The sequence below is a fragment of the Phocoena sinus genome, chromosome 13 (genome assembly GCF_008692025.1).
Source record: "Phocoena sinus isolate mPhoSin1 chromosome 13, mPhoSin1.pri, whole genome shotgun sequence".
Classification (NCBI taxonomy): domain Eukaryota; kingdom Metazoa; phylum Chordata; class Mammalia; order Artiodactyla; family Phocoenidae; genus Phocoena; species Phocoena sinus.
In genome coordinates this window covers 47,154,389-47,169,880 of record NC_045775.1, presented here as the reverse complement: position 1 = coordinate 47,169,880, position 15,492 = coordinate 47,154,389, and positions in this window count along the sequence as shown.

Genomic DNA, 15,492 nt, shown 5'->3' with positions numbered 1-15,492 from the left:
GGAAAGGGTGATGCTCTGCTTTTTAATTCTATTATAGACACCTCAATTACTGGAAGATGGCCTTAGCCTATACAATGCTCCAAAGATTGCTCAAAACTGTGACCTGGGTTTTAGGATGCCCCTGTTTTATGATTGCCTATCCGTGAGTTGTCCTCCCTTACTATGATTTTGCATAGTCCACAGGCATACGAGCTATATTTCCAAACTCAAGTAATCCCAAGCACTGCAGTTTCTAGTCTATGATATTTCTGGGGTGGAAGGAAATGAAAACAGGAAGTTGAAAATGTATCCCTAAAAGGTGTGTACTAATATATTAATGTCTAACAAACAACATTCCTGAATCCAGTAATTACTAAAACTTGAACTTCTGTAGGTGCTTGATTCTGGCCTTTTTCCTTCTAAATCATCACACTCACTTACTGCCATCCTGTTTAAGATCACCTGTTTCCAATAGACCACAAAGTCTTGGACCAGGCTAAGAGCAGTGTTCTCAAATTACAGTCACTGGACTACATCACCAGTAAACTTTCAAAAACGCCAGCTCTTGGGCCCCACCTCAGATCTTCTAAATCAGAAACTCTGAGTGTGTGACCCAGCGCACAGTATTTTAACAGCCCGCTGGATAATTCTGCTCCATGCTCAAGTTTGATAACCATTGGCCTAGATAGGACCTTTCACCCATCTCCGTGAATCCCGCTTTCCCCACCCAATTTCCTGTAGCAGTTTGTAATGAAAAATGATATTCCCATATCTAGCCATCCCAGCCACCATATCCCAGTCCTCAGGGCTTTCAAAACTTACAGTCTTAGACTAGGCACTCCAAATAGTCAATAGAAGCCTAGAATCCTGACATGTGGGCAACTGGACTCCTATCCAGTTACTTTTGATAAATGACACTACATAGAGGAGATCACACAGAACATATTGCAACAATCAAATCTTGAGGGACCCTGTTCTTCACATTTCCTTATCACATTCCTCCTAGTTTACAAAATGACACAATACTAATTTTCCAGGTACTGCAAAAGTTGTTAATTCAGTTTCCTAATCTGTCAAATCTAGTTGCAAAAAACAAAACTATACTTACAGAGAGACCATGAGAGTTATAGGGAACTATCATAATGGACTGACTTTTTGAGTTCTTCTCCTAGAATTCCTTCTCCAGCAGAAGTCTTTAGGGTCCCCAACACCCTGCTTACAAGTCCTTTAGCTTTGCAGAAGTACTCTCTATGAAAAGTATATAAACCTTAAGGAAATGTCTGTTAAGCAATTGAAATAACATATTTGATCATAGTAAGAACTCTAGAAAAAAAACATACGAGTTGAAAATTATGTCCCTGGAGTATTTTAATGTATTCCAAAATTTCACCATCTGTAAAATAAAAATATGATGAACGCTTAACTCTCAGGTCTACTTGCCATCCGGATGAATGAAGACAGACAAGTAGCAATCAGTGGACTGGTCAGTCTCCATTCTGTGATCTCCACCTCTCAGCTCCACCTTTATTCTGCTTCGAAATCCCCTACCCAATTATTTCTTACCCATGTCCAAAGTAGCCCACGTAAATCAGAAGTTCCGTTGGACAGAAGGATAGATTTGCTAAATAATACTAGAGCCCTTCATTTATTCTACATTTGGGGGAATTCTAGAGGACTAGCTAGAATTTTCTAATGATATCATTAAAGGCTGACCTGCAAAATTATCAATAAGAAACCAGTAACATTCTTGGCGTTGTATTCTTGGCCAGGGCATTCTTCCTGGTGTCGCACGCCTCCTATATTTACTAACTCTAATTCTAACCACATCATTTCAGCGAGCTAGAATTCTAGAATGGTTAAAAGACATAATAAACTTATCTTGAAAATGTATACGTAGTTTATCCTAATCATGAATCTAAAATTAAGTGATCATTAGATGGTCTTATTCAAATCCACCTTATTTTTTAATATTTTAAAGATAATCATTAAAAAACAAGAATGAGTGGCTTAAGGATAGCTATTTTTAAAAACCCTCTCTAAAAAATACTTATCCACACTAGTTTGCCGTGAAATAAATGACTGTGCTAAGTGAGTGTTATACACATTACATTTACTATATCTCTCTTCGTAAATTGGGGAAATTGTTAGTGTGACTTCAGATTGATTTCTCATATGACATGTTAAAAAGAGTTACTTAATTGCAAATTTCATATGTAGGAATAAAAGGGAACAAAGTTACTGTGTTCGGAAATAAATGATACTTAATATAATTATTGCAGAGTTTTTGATGTCGCAGATACTGCATCAGGAACTGATTGGATAAGAATCAGTCACCATCAGTTCCTAATGCATTGCCTTCAGCATCTAAACAAGCATCAGTGAACACCTCAAGTTAGATTTGCTGTGATGTATTTATGGTTATACAATAAAATAAGCACTTTTAATTAAACCCTAAAGAGAAATGTTTCTTGGTCCCAAGATGCTAAAACACCTATCATTAGCCTATCACTATTATAGATTTGTTCATGGAACCAGAGAAGTTAATCTAGTTCCACGTTTATGCCTATAATACACTTGTATCTTCCTTGCTGAATAAATAGGTACTAAATAAAACAAAGTAAAAGTTGCTGATTGTTTTTATAACATGAGAAAAGTGAGTAGATATATTTGGTTTGCCATCTTTGCTTATCTTTTTTTTTTAACTTAAGAGTTTATGGAGTTTAAATAGGTATTGCTATTTGAATAGAGATTATTTCCCATCATTTACCACTAAAGTAAATATTATAAGAAAGAAAATGCTACAAAGCAATTACTATAAAAGATAACATATTATAACTAAGTATACTTTCAACTAGCCTAAATTCATTTGTATTTCCAGCATTTTCTAGCTTTACGGGTCAAGGTGGTTTGACAAGCAATCTCATTTTGCTTCACTTATGAATTCATTTATCAGATATTTATTGAACACCTATTATGTGCCAGCTACTATTCTAGGCACCTGTGATACAGCAGTGAGAAAAGTCACTACCCTAATGGAGCTTCCATTCTAGTAAAGGGAGAAGACTGAAAATCAATTTATAATATTTTATGTAAAATGAAGAGTTTTCAGAGGAGTAACAGTCCTGAAATACATATGTTTTAACATGGATCAAACATGATTGTATATAAGCAATAATACAACTTTTGTGGATAATTATAAAATAAATTTGGGGCTTCCCTGGTGGCGCAGTGGTTGAGAATCTGCCTGCCAATGCAGGGGACACGGGTTCAATCCCTGGTCCGGGAAGATCCCACATGCCGTGGAGCAACTAGGCCTGTGAGCCACAACTACTGAGCCTGCGCATCTGGAGCCTGTGCTCCACAACGAGAGGCCGCGATAGTGAGAGGCCCGCACACTGCAATGTAGAGTGGCCCCCGCTTGCCACAACTAGAGAAAGCCCTCACACAGAAACAAAGACCCAACACAGCCAAAAATAAACAAATAAATTTTTAAAAAATAAAAATAAATAAATTTGATGAGCAATTTAATCAGTTACATACTATATACTGTGTACTATACATGTACTATATATTTTTTCATAGGCTCAGGTAAATATGTTCTGCAAAGGGAGAAAAGGCTACTATGCAGGATCTCTGAAAAGTCATTCCTGCAGGTAATGTGAGACATAAATTTAATGTTTATTAAATTTAAACATAACCCAAATATGCACCATAAGGCCCAGTTCCAGTGGAGTATTACATTAAAAGAAACAAAGGCCAATGACCGTAAGTACTTGTAAAAATCATCTTGTCATATCTGACAAAGAACATTAAAGGAAAAACAATTCATAACTTTCAGCAATACTTTTAGACATCTCCTCTCTTGTTCTTTCTTAATGGCCCCATATTTGCTCTAGAGCCTCTCAAGCTCAATTCTCTAAACTTTGCCAATAAAATCCCCAGCCCACCTGGCTTTGTCTACATCTTTTTGCATCTCCTTTCCTCCTGCCTTCCCAATTCATTCACATTACTCATAGTCATTCATTCCTTCTCTCTCCCTCCCTCCCCCGTTTCCCCCTCTCCTCCTCTGGCCCTCTTCTTTTCTCCCCTTGCTTCTCCATCTCCCTCTCAGGACCCTACAGAATCAGCCCCCTAGCCTCCCTTTCAGTCAGTTCCTTCCATTCCTCCTTGCTTGACATATCCAACTCTGCACCACTCTCTAGACATTCACATAGCTAGCTCTCTCACTTCAAGTCTCTACTCCTTTTCAAAAACACCTCCTCCAATCACTCTATTTAACATAGCCCATTCCCCTCCCTGTCCCTCCCTAGCCTATCACTCTATCCCCTTACCTGGCTTTATTTTTTTTCACAGTACCTATCGCTACTTGACATTGGTTATATACTTGTTTGGGTTTTTCATTGTCTGTCTTCCTCACGAGAATGTAGGTAGCTTGAGGGCTGGGACCATGTAGTGTTCACTGTGATATCCCTAGCACCTAGAAGATTTACTGGCACACAATGGGCTCTTAGTAATTGTTTGAAAAAAATGAGTTGGTTGTACTGGAAAATAGCGTTTTAACTCTTCTTTCCAGAGCATGACCACTCTTTTTTTCTGAATGTGAAAGTTTAGAAACCTTCCTATTTAGGTCCTCAGGCCTTTTCTCTATCTAGAGTCTCTCATGAGGGGCTGGGGGTTATCTTTAAATACTATCTATATGCTAATGAATCACAAATTCATATATTGCTCACTCTTACTATTCCCTAGCTCTAGACCAATATATCCAACTCTTGGATTGGATTGATTGGAATAGGATCCTAAAAGTTGGAATGGGGACCTGTGAGAAGACCCTGATGAAGCTGGGGACCTTGAGCCCCTATATTCTGAGGAGTTTTCTTTGCCATTGGAGTGGCCTCTCCACCTCTCTCTCCCCAGCCCCCTCAGTGTGAGGGGAGTAACCCTGTACTGCCTGAGGAATCCGTGATGGCCTTCACTGAGACAGTTTCCACGCAAGACGATGCTGACTGTACTCAGGACCTACACTTACTACCCCTCTTTGCTTCTAGATCTGTAACTAGACACAAGTCCCAACAGGCCCCTAAAGGTGAGGTACAAAGTGTGACCCATAAGGAGCTGCACTACACTTCAAAAGAACTACTTGAGTCTTCTAACTTACACAGTCAGAAATCCAGGGAATATGTGTGGGAATGGATAATAAGATAATGGATAATGGCAGAAGAAACGTAAAGTTGAATCAGGCTGAATTTACTGATATGGGCTCACTAAGTAGAGAGTCTGCATCTATTGTTGCAGCTTGGGGAGTGAGAAAGGGTTCTAACAGTCTGTTTGGTTAGTTGGTTGCCTAAAACATGGACCAAAACGTGGTTCACAGTGAGTGAGTTAGAAATGCCAAACTCGCTTTGGTTTAATGTAGAGGAAGGGATTTCAAGACTTAGGGAGATTAGAATGTTCAACTGGATTTCTCATTTAAGACCTCACACATCCTGGGATGGTCCAGAGGCATACCTTTCACCGTGGCTGTGAGAAATGAATTCATGAGGGAATCCTGGATCCTTGAAGAGCTCTTCTCTGTAGGCCAGACCTAACAGTGGAACTGTAATCACTGAATTGGGAAACCTAAATGTGATGGAAGTAATTGAATCCCCAAGTGGCAAGGGTCAAGTGGCAGCATTCAACCACCAAAGGCAGGGTGGGCATGGTTTCCATAATGGACAGTAGTCAAAGTGGCATTCAGGACAGTCTGACTCCTGCAGACCTAAGGCACTGGGTGATTAATCATGGTGTTCCTAGAAGTGAAATAGATAGGAAGGCTACTATATTCCCACTTATCTGTATAAGCAGAAAAGTTCTAGGTCAAGTGAACAAAAATCTAACATGAATCATAAAAGCAGAGTCACGACCCTCAATCAATTCCCAGCCTGAGCCAGTTTACAGAACAAGAACCTGATTCTTAGTCCCCAGGAATGAAGGGGAGGACGGACCACCTTGAGGAAGGACCCCAGTATACTGTCAAAAATTTATGCTGTTAATCTTTTTCTCAGCCATACCCAAAGGGACCTATAGCCTTTTATCAGGGTAACTATGTTTTAGGGAAAGGTAATAATCAGAACTTTTGGGGACTGCTGGACACTGGCTTTGAACTAACACTAATTCCAGAAGAACCAAAATGTCACAGTGGTCCACCAGTCAGAGAAGGGGCTGGAAGTAAGATGATCAATAGAGTTTTAGCTCAGGTCTGTCTCACAGTGGGCCCAGTGGGTATCCTGTGGTTATTTCCTGAGTTCCAGAATGCATAATTGGAATAGATGTACTCAACAACTGGCAGAATTCCCACATTGGTTCCCTGACCATAATTGGCTACTATGGTGGGAAAGCCTGAGTAGAAGTTACTAGAACTGCCTCTCCTAGGAAAATAATAAACCAAAATCAATGCCTTATTCCTGGAGGGATTGCAGAGATTAGTGCCTTCATGAAGGACTTAAAATAAGCAAGAATGAGGATTCCCACCACATCTCTATTCAACTCACTTATTTGGCCTATGACCAGATACAGAAGAGCAACCTCCAGTTTCACAGAATTATGATTTATATTCCATAGTGGTGGTGTCCTCTCTTGGACACTAGGACCTCCAAACCCACACAGCCCAAGGTTTAAGGAGAAGAAACAATTCCTTCAGTGGATTATAAGTTAAAATGTTGATAGAGGCAATTTCCACCTCCACCTCTCAAACATGAAGAGTGTAGTGACTGACAGATAAACAGCCTGCTCTAGAATGTTCTTTCCTCAATCTTTACATGGCCAGCTTCTTATTTATAGACTCAGCTCAAATGTGACCTCCTCAAAGAGGTCTTACATGACCACCTGTTGTCTAAAGTAATGCATTCTCCCCATGCCTACAATCACTCTATCTTATTCATGTTTTATTTCCTTCCTAGCATTTCACATGTTCTAAAATTATTTTTCATTTCCTTTTTATTCCCTTCCTTCCCCAACTCCATGAACCCTGTGATTTTGTCTTATTTCTTCAGTACCTAGAACAGTGCCTGATATATAGAAAATGTTCCAAAAGTACTTTTGAATAGCATAAGGATTAATGGCCTCCAAGAAAACAGGCAAGAGGGAACCATGTGCCAAAGCTCAAATGTGAGCTAGAAGATTCCTAGAGAAGGAATCCTGCTACAAGGAATCTACAAGGAGGAACTAAAAAGTATATTTCTAGAACTGACAAGAGCATTCTAGAATGTTCTGTAATGATTTGTACTCTTTATCTTAAAGTGATAATAATAGTGTATGGATTCAGAAGGGAAATCTTTAAGCCTGTTTGATTTAATTATGGGGGCAAAATGAAAATATTGATTTTTGAGAGAAAGAGCTCTAGAAGTGACCCGTATTGCCCCCATTAAAAGAGGCAAAATGCGGTTTGGAATGTGTAGTTTGAGAAGGACTTGCTTGCATTGTGAGGACTGCGAAGAAATCTGTGAGAAAGACTGTGTCTTATTCCTCCATATCATGTCATCACCCAGAAAAGCTCCCGGCAATAAGGATGGGAGGTGGAAGGGTTGGAGGAACCTTGTGAAATGCTTTAGCGTCCACAACACAGTGAAGTCAGGTCACACCCAGAAACAAGGAGGAACTTTGTGAAATGCTTTAGCATCCACAACACAGTGAAGTCAGGTCACACCCAGAAACAAACTGCCACCACGGAAAATGCACCATCTGAGGTGCCTTGCATTTCCTAGGAGGAAAGTGACAAACCACAATGCTGTAACTTCTCACGCATTTGACCAAACAATCCCAATCCTGTTGTGTTTGTCTGAGGCACAGAGTGGGCATGTCTGTTCCCCATTACTAACTTATTGATCTGGACTTAAGAACAATTTGGGAATAGGGACCGTGGCCCACATCACATCAGTCACAGATAACAAACCACACACAACAAGTACCCTAGTTTATAAATAATAGGCCCTCCAAGAACCCACGTGACATCCCGAGTGCTGGATGGTACTTCTGAAAGCTCTCAGAGAGCTGAAAATCACACACAGGCAAGCAAGTCCCTGCTGAATACACATCTAAGGAGCTGTGCATGCATTGTTTATTCCAGCAACTTTATGGAATAAATTACACACAACAAATTAGTTTCAGATGGTAGGATATGAATAGCTGATATGCAGTATAAAGGAAAGTGAACTCCAACTTTTGACCCAACTACTTCTCATCTCAAGCATCTCAGACTCAGAATCCAAATGCAATCCATTTTTGAAAATGCAATGGAGATCAGAAAGTTGATAAGTGGTGAGGATTAGAGATTTCAAAAAGCAACTTACGAGTACTATTAACTCGTTATATTGTCCCTATGATTTTTGGTTGTTCATGTATGTGGAAACCATGGGTAAAACTGAACCCATCCTTTCTCCTTCCTTTCGTTATGCACACAATCAAAAATAAATCTTTTCCTGACATTTCCTACCTGAACAGAAATTTCATAATAAATTAAACCCAACACACATTTAAAAATCTCACTGCACAACACTGTGGGACAATCACTTATGTTCCTAAAAGAGACATAATGTCTTTTTTCCTCCCTACCAATCTTTTTTTTTTTTAATTAACATTGTAAAATTGACTTCTTTTGGTGTACAGTTCTATGAATTTTACTACATGTATAGTCATGGAACCATCACTACAATCAGGGTTACAGAATAATTTTCACACACACCCAAATTCTCTGGTGCTACTACTTTATAATCCCCTACCTACCTTTAACCACTGGCAAACTACTGGCCTGTTCTCTATCACTATGGTTTTATCTTTTTAAGAATGTCAAGAATATAACCCTTGTCATGTAACTTTTCACTCAGCAAAATACCTTTGAGATTCATCCAAATTGTTGCCTGCCTTAATAGCTTGTTCCTTTTCCTTGCTGAGTAGTATTCCATTGCGTGAATGTGTCACAGTTTGTTTATGCTTTCACCCATTGAAGGATACTTGAGTTATTTCCAGTTTGTTGCAATTATGAATAGAGCTGTTATAAACATTTGTGTACAAGTTTTGTTGGGAATGTAAATTTTCATTTCTCTTGGGTACAAATCTAGGAATAGGATTACTGGGTCACATGGTACATGTATGTTTAACAGTATAAGAAACTGCCAAACTTTTCCCAGATGGCTGTATGTAATGTTTTTATCATAAGTAAAATAATAAAAAACATTAAAAGTGACCCCTTGATGGCTTAATCACTCATGTTTAGGTGATTCCAATAATGTTATTCATCATGATAAAATATTGCCCCTAAAATAATCAGAAGCATTTGATTTCACTTTTTTCTTTTCACTTTTTTTCTTTTTTTTTTCTTTTTTTTTCTTTTCACTTTTAAAGCTTAATCAAGTCTTTAATATTTTAACATTATTTTTAAAAGAAAGTTACATGCTTGACAATTGTAGAAACGTAAAGCCTAAGGAATCTACTTACAAATGAGGAAACTTTAATGAGAGAGAAAGAACCAGGGGAAGTTTTTATCACAGCTAAGTTTGAGCAATTTAGCCCAGTGTCATATGCATCAAGTCTAATTTTCAATTCATAAAGAAGCCTCCCCCTCCCTTCCTCCAAAAACTTCCACCCTAAGGCTAATTACGCAAGAAAACGGAACATGAGTACCAGCCAGAAAAGATTCACAGTTGCCACTCTTCAGTTGCTACTTTAATGGGAAACACATGTGCAAGATACCACCCAGGAGACAACTGACCAGTGTGTTCTGTAAAAATGAACATCACCAGAAAATAAGCCACAGGAGATGGCTTACTCTCTTGGACAGGCTGAGCCCAGAAAGAGGGTTGATAGTGTTTTTGTTCTTATATAAGTATGTGCTGGTCCAAAGATGAGATGCTGGGACAGAAAAATAATCTGTAGCAATAATATTGAAGGCAATGATGTGAATTAGCCCTCACTACTTATCATCTCACCCACATGCCCTGAAATCAGCTTACAATCACATTTGCAAAGTTAACATAAGAAGAAATCCTACAACACAATTGGAAGAAAGGGCATAGTGATGAAAGTAAATAATAATGCTAAAACTCATTAGCTGTCTCCTACTACAGGTAGCCAACACTGTTCCAAGTGCCGTACACACAGCATCTCATTATATCCCTAATTTACCAGGTAAGGATGAACTCCACTGTGTTAGCTCAGGTTGCCATAACAAAATATGTAGACGGGGTAGCCTAAACAACAGAAATTTATTTCTCACAGTTCTGGAGAAGAATGTGATCAAAGTGCCAACCAGTTAGGTTCTTGGTGAGGGTTCTCTCCCTGGCTTGCAGAGGCCACCTTCTAGCTGTGTCCTCACATGGTGGAAAGAGAGAGAGCAAGCAAGCTCTCTGGTCTCTTCTTGTAAGGAGACTAATCCCATCGTGAGACCCCCACCCTCATGACCTCATCAAAACCTAATTTCCTTCCAAAGGCCTGTCTCCGAATACCATACATTGGGGGTTAGGGCTTCAACATATGAATCGGGGAAAACAATTCAGACAATAGCATCCACTTTACAAATAAATGATGTTTTGAGAGGTTATGGAGTTTACAACGGATCATTCAGTCAACAATCAGCAGAGCTTGAACTTGAGTCCAAGGGCTGTCTGACTCTAGGGAATAATATCTACTATTTTTTGACTGCCCACTAAGGGCTGGGTGCCTCTACACAGTATCTCTAATCTTCACAGAAAACTTTCCAAGTCAATATTCTTCCCATTTATAGTTGTGGAATCTCTGGCCCAACTCTGGAACCGTTTGAACCTAATTTACTGCACCTAATGTATCCTAGTGGTTCTAAAAGTATGGTCCTCAGACCAGCATCATCACCTTCTTCACTTGGAAACTTGTTAGAAATGCAAATTCTTGGGCCAAGCTGCATACCTACCAAATTAGAAACTCTGGGTGTGGTGTCCACAATCCATGTTTAACAAGCCTTTAGGTGATTCTGATCCATGCTAAAGTTTGAGAACCATTTGTTCCATAAATTTCTTGGAATAATTAATACATTCAACACTCAATAACAAGTGGTATATCCACTTGTTTTTGGTGCTAAAGCCTGTGGCCTTTTGCTGTACTGTACTGCCCCATCCCAACTTCACCAAGGGAAGATGTTGGGGATGAAGCATATTTTAAATGAACTGTGATTATAGAGCACAATTCTGAATTCTATTTGGCCACTATAATGCTGATCAGTTCTCCTACCTACAGTAATGTCATACAGAGAAATGTCCAAAGAACAGTCCCTGAGAATTGACAATGGTTGTTTCCACTGATCAGAAAACACCTGTAGTATGAATTGGAAAACCAAGCTTTGTGAAATTGTTATTTAGGCCTGACAATTTTGTGTCCCATTTAGTGAAAATGAGAAATAATCTAGTATGGAACAAAGCAGTTCTTTAAAAAAGTGAATTCCATTCCCTTTTGATTTATTTTTAAAAATCATATTTACTCATCTAATCAATCACTGCTTTATCTACATATAGTTGCTGTACAGTTATACCATTTTCCCCTCCAAGGAACAAGACCATATTACATCCCATTTTGGAAGTCTGGGCAATTCACAAGAAAGGATAGAAGTCTGCCCATAATGGAAATGGCTAATTTTTGGAGAGTGGTGAATGAAGGTGCTTGATCTCATACCAAGGGCCTTTTAAAATCATTTGCAAAATCAAAGCACTTCAAAAAAGGTTATTTCCAATGCAAACACGATCATCCGCTGTGATCAATATCACCTCTAAAACCTTTTATTAATATTAACAATATTAATGAACATGTGCTAGTCACTGCTCTAAGCATTTTATATGCTGTAAAACTCATTTAGCCCGTGTCGTGCAACTACTGAGCCCGTGCACTCTAGAGCCGGAGCGCCACAGCTAGAGAGAAGCCCACATGCCACAACAAAAGATTCCATATGCCACAACTGGCCCAACGCAGCCAAATAAATATTAAAAAAAACCAACTCATTTAATCATCACAAACATTTGAGGTAGGTTCTAGGATTGTTTCCGTTTCACAGATGTGGAAATTGAGACTCAGAAAGGTTAAGTAATTTGCCAGAGCTCCTTCGGTCAGAAAATAACAGTACTCTAGAGTAGACTTATTGAAAAGTACTTGCTGGACACTCATTCAGACACGAACCCTTGGCTCTGGATGGATGGGTTCAGTGTTGCTCTGCATCTGGATTAGTTCCAAAGGTCCATCTGTGAGCCTGCCTGACCCTTGGCCTTGGCACTCCATCTGGATAGAATAAAGCAGAGCAGCAAAGTGATGACACGGTAGACCTGACAATACCCTCCACCTAGTGAGAGATAGAGATCAAAGTGATAAAGGGACAGAGTGGGAACTGTACTTCTATTTGCCTGTTTGGTTTCCACTTGGTTCTTGAAAACAGACCTATTAATCATTTAGTTTGTGGTTTTGATACTTTCACTGATTCCTAACACATTTGAGGCAATGAGGCAAGGATAGCAAGATCTATAGACATTCAAACTTCTCACGTGGAAGAGGCATTAAAATCCTTTAAAAACACATCACCAGCCAGAAGAAAGATTTTTATAATTTTCAGCTTCAGAGTTGTAGATGGTTGTGACTTAAGCTCAAATTGGGAAAGACTTTATGTGATTTATAATAGCAGTTACTCTTCTAAGGAAACTTCTCATACTCTATTCCATCTACCAAAAACAAAAGCTGTTTTCAGCAGAAAACAGCATGTTGAGGTGGAAAAGGCTTTCCAAAGAAACTGTTGTGTGTAATTTTTGATTCTGTCCTAATTTGGGAAGTTCATTGAGCCTAAGATCATTTTGTGCAGCTGACAGGACATTTGCTCAATGGCTTTTGCCTTGCTTACCACCTGCTCTCTCTATCTCTACAGATTTCCCACTCATTCTTTTTTCCCTTCTTTCTTCCTTCTCCTCACACACACCTCCACTCCTTCCATCCAGTCTGGTTCTATTCACTTACATCTTAAAGGACACTATTAGGAAAGAGGGCAAAGGTTTTATAACATTTGGCGGGCTTTTAGTGAAGTAATTAAGGTCCTATGCTGGCCTGGCTAGACTTGTCACATGTCATGTCCGACTCCCCAAAACTGTGTAGATTGAGAAACTTCTAGATTGAGTCCCTCTTTCATACCTTTATAAACACTTGAATTCATTGAATATGCTGGGAGCTTCAGATAGAGCAGACACCCAGTCTCTGCCCTCAAGGAGCTCAGGCTTGCCTGGAGGGTGAAGTAGAGGGTGGGTAGTAGGTTTGTGGGTAACAAAACTCTCACTGGTTAATCTTGACCCAAGTTCATTCATTTAGGAGGCAATATCCCTTAAATCTCTTTATGAAAGAGATCCTGTCAGGCATCAAATTCACAGCAAGTCTCCCTGGGTCAAGGATGGAAAGCTTTCTGGTACAACAATGGGATTTGGAATCAGATCCACTTAAGTCCAAATCCTAACTCTGCCTTGGACAAGTGAATCTCATAGAGTCTCAGTTCTCTCTACTGTAAAATGAGAAAAAACCTGCTCAAGAGTCTACCTGAGGATTAAACTGAGAAAATGTCATACAAAGAATCTGGCATAATTCCTGGTACACAGGAAGTGCTCAATAAAGGTTTGCTTCCTTTTTTTTTTTCCTTCTCCCTCCCCAGGCCTCATAGGAAGAGGGTGCAGCCTCCTAATGAGAGGACACGAAAGAGGCTCTAATAATATTAAACACTTCAATATAACCTACTACCTCCCAAGCACTATTATATGCACTTTATATAGTTTAACTCATTCGATTCTTCCCCCAAACCCTATAAGTACTGTTATTATCATCTCCATTTCATAGATGAGGAAACCTAGGGACAGAGTTGCCAAGTAACTTGCCAAGATCACACAGGTAGTATGTGGTGGGACTGTGATTTCTCCCCAGGTTATCTAGCTCTTATTCATCACCCAACTAAGAGGCAAATCAACAAAGAGGCGCTAATCTCAGCTGGAATCAGAGTATACAAACTGCACTCCTCAGTTAACAAGCTCTGCTTGGTTTGCACGGTGGTGTAAAGATCAGGGGACTTCACATTGAAGCCTATATTTCTGATTTCTCTCAAAAAAATTTGGGAGACCCTGGCAATATACAGCCCATATTTTCAAGGAAACAAGCTGCTGACTGGTGACTACTCTCTGGACTGAGCACATGTTCTCCAATTCACCACAGTTGCCAGTGCTCACAGTTGTATTAGGTGGACCCTGCTTCGCTTTTTACCTGCACATGCATTTGAGTTTGTGATCCAGAATTAGGCAGTGCTCTAAACATAGAGACAGAAAGACAGAAGGACTACATTCCATAAAGACAGAAGAACTACATTTAATAATGTACACCCAATCACTGAAATGTTTGTATGACAAGAAAAAACAAATGCATGTAGGAAACAGGTCTGAGTAAAAAGCAATCAACAACCGGGTTCAAATCACAATCACTTGCTTATGCTTAGACAAGCCTTTGAGCCATACATGCAGGAATTGTAAACACCAGCTATTCTTCTCCACATCCCCATACCTAAACAAAAAGCCAAAAAACAGGTTTCCTTATAGGTCATAGGGCTAAGATCCATTTGCCTTTACTATTAAAAACATCCTTCTTTGTTTGGCATAGCTAGGAGAGGTAGCTTAAATTTTCATGTACTGCTTAACCCAAATAATACCATCTAAACTATTTTTTTTCTTCTTTTAACTCTTTAGGCCTTTCTGATTGGCATGATCTTGGAGAACAGATAAATAGTAAAATTCTTCTAGAAACCTGGAAAATGTAGGGAGGGGAAGGCATGGAGCCTTCTCTGGATAAGCTTATGAGAGAAGAGAAATATCTCAATTTACAAGTAAAGAAACTGAGGTGAAAATGTTATCCTAGACCACAGAGCCAACTGCCCAGCATATTCTGAACCCAGTCTGTGTTCTTTCCAAGACTTCACACTACCTTCCTCAGAGTCTATCTACCTGAAAATAATGTTTAAAGAAGTAATCTATGGTATCACTATTTGTACCAAAATGGTATCACACACCCTGTATTTAAGTCTTCATAACAGATATATCTTTGGTCAGGAGGGAGCTCTAATATTACTTATCAATGACCCTGCCTTTGTAACATCTGTATTGTTTTCTGTTTTACCTTTTCAGTTTTTTTAAACTGAGAACAGAAAAAGCCTCATCTTTTTAACAGTTTATGATTATTTTATTTTATTACAAACCTGCAGTAATGCTTACTATATTTACAAATCTCTAAGTGAAATTTTTAAAACCATTTTCCTCCTCTAATCTCTCTCATCCTGCCTTCTTAGAAGTACACAAAGCATTTCAACCACTCCCAAATTCCGTCTTGTAATACCCTTAATGATTCTGAAATATTTTGTTATTCCCTAAACACCGCCCTAAAGACAAGTCATTGGACTCCAGGCTCTTTGCACTGCCAAGTTGAATAGAGTTCAAATGTTCTATCTAACCAAACTCCAAC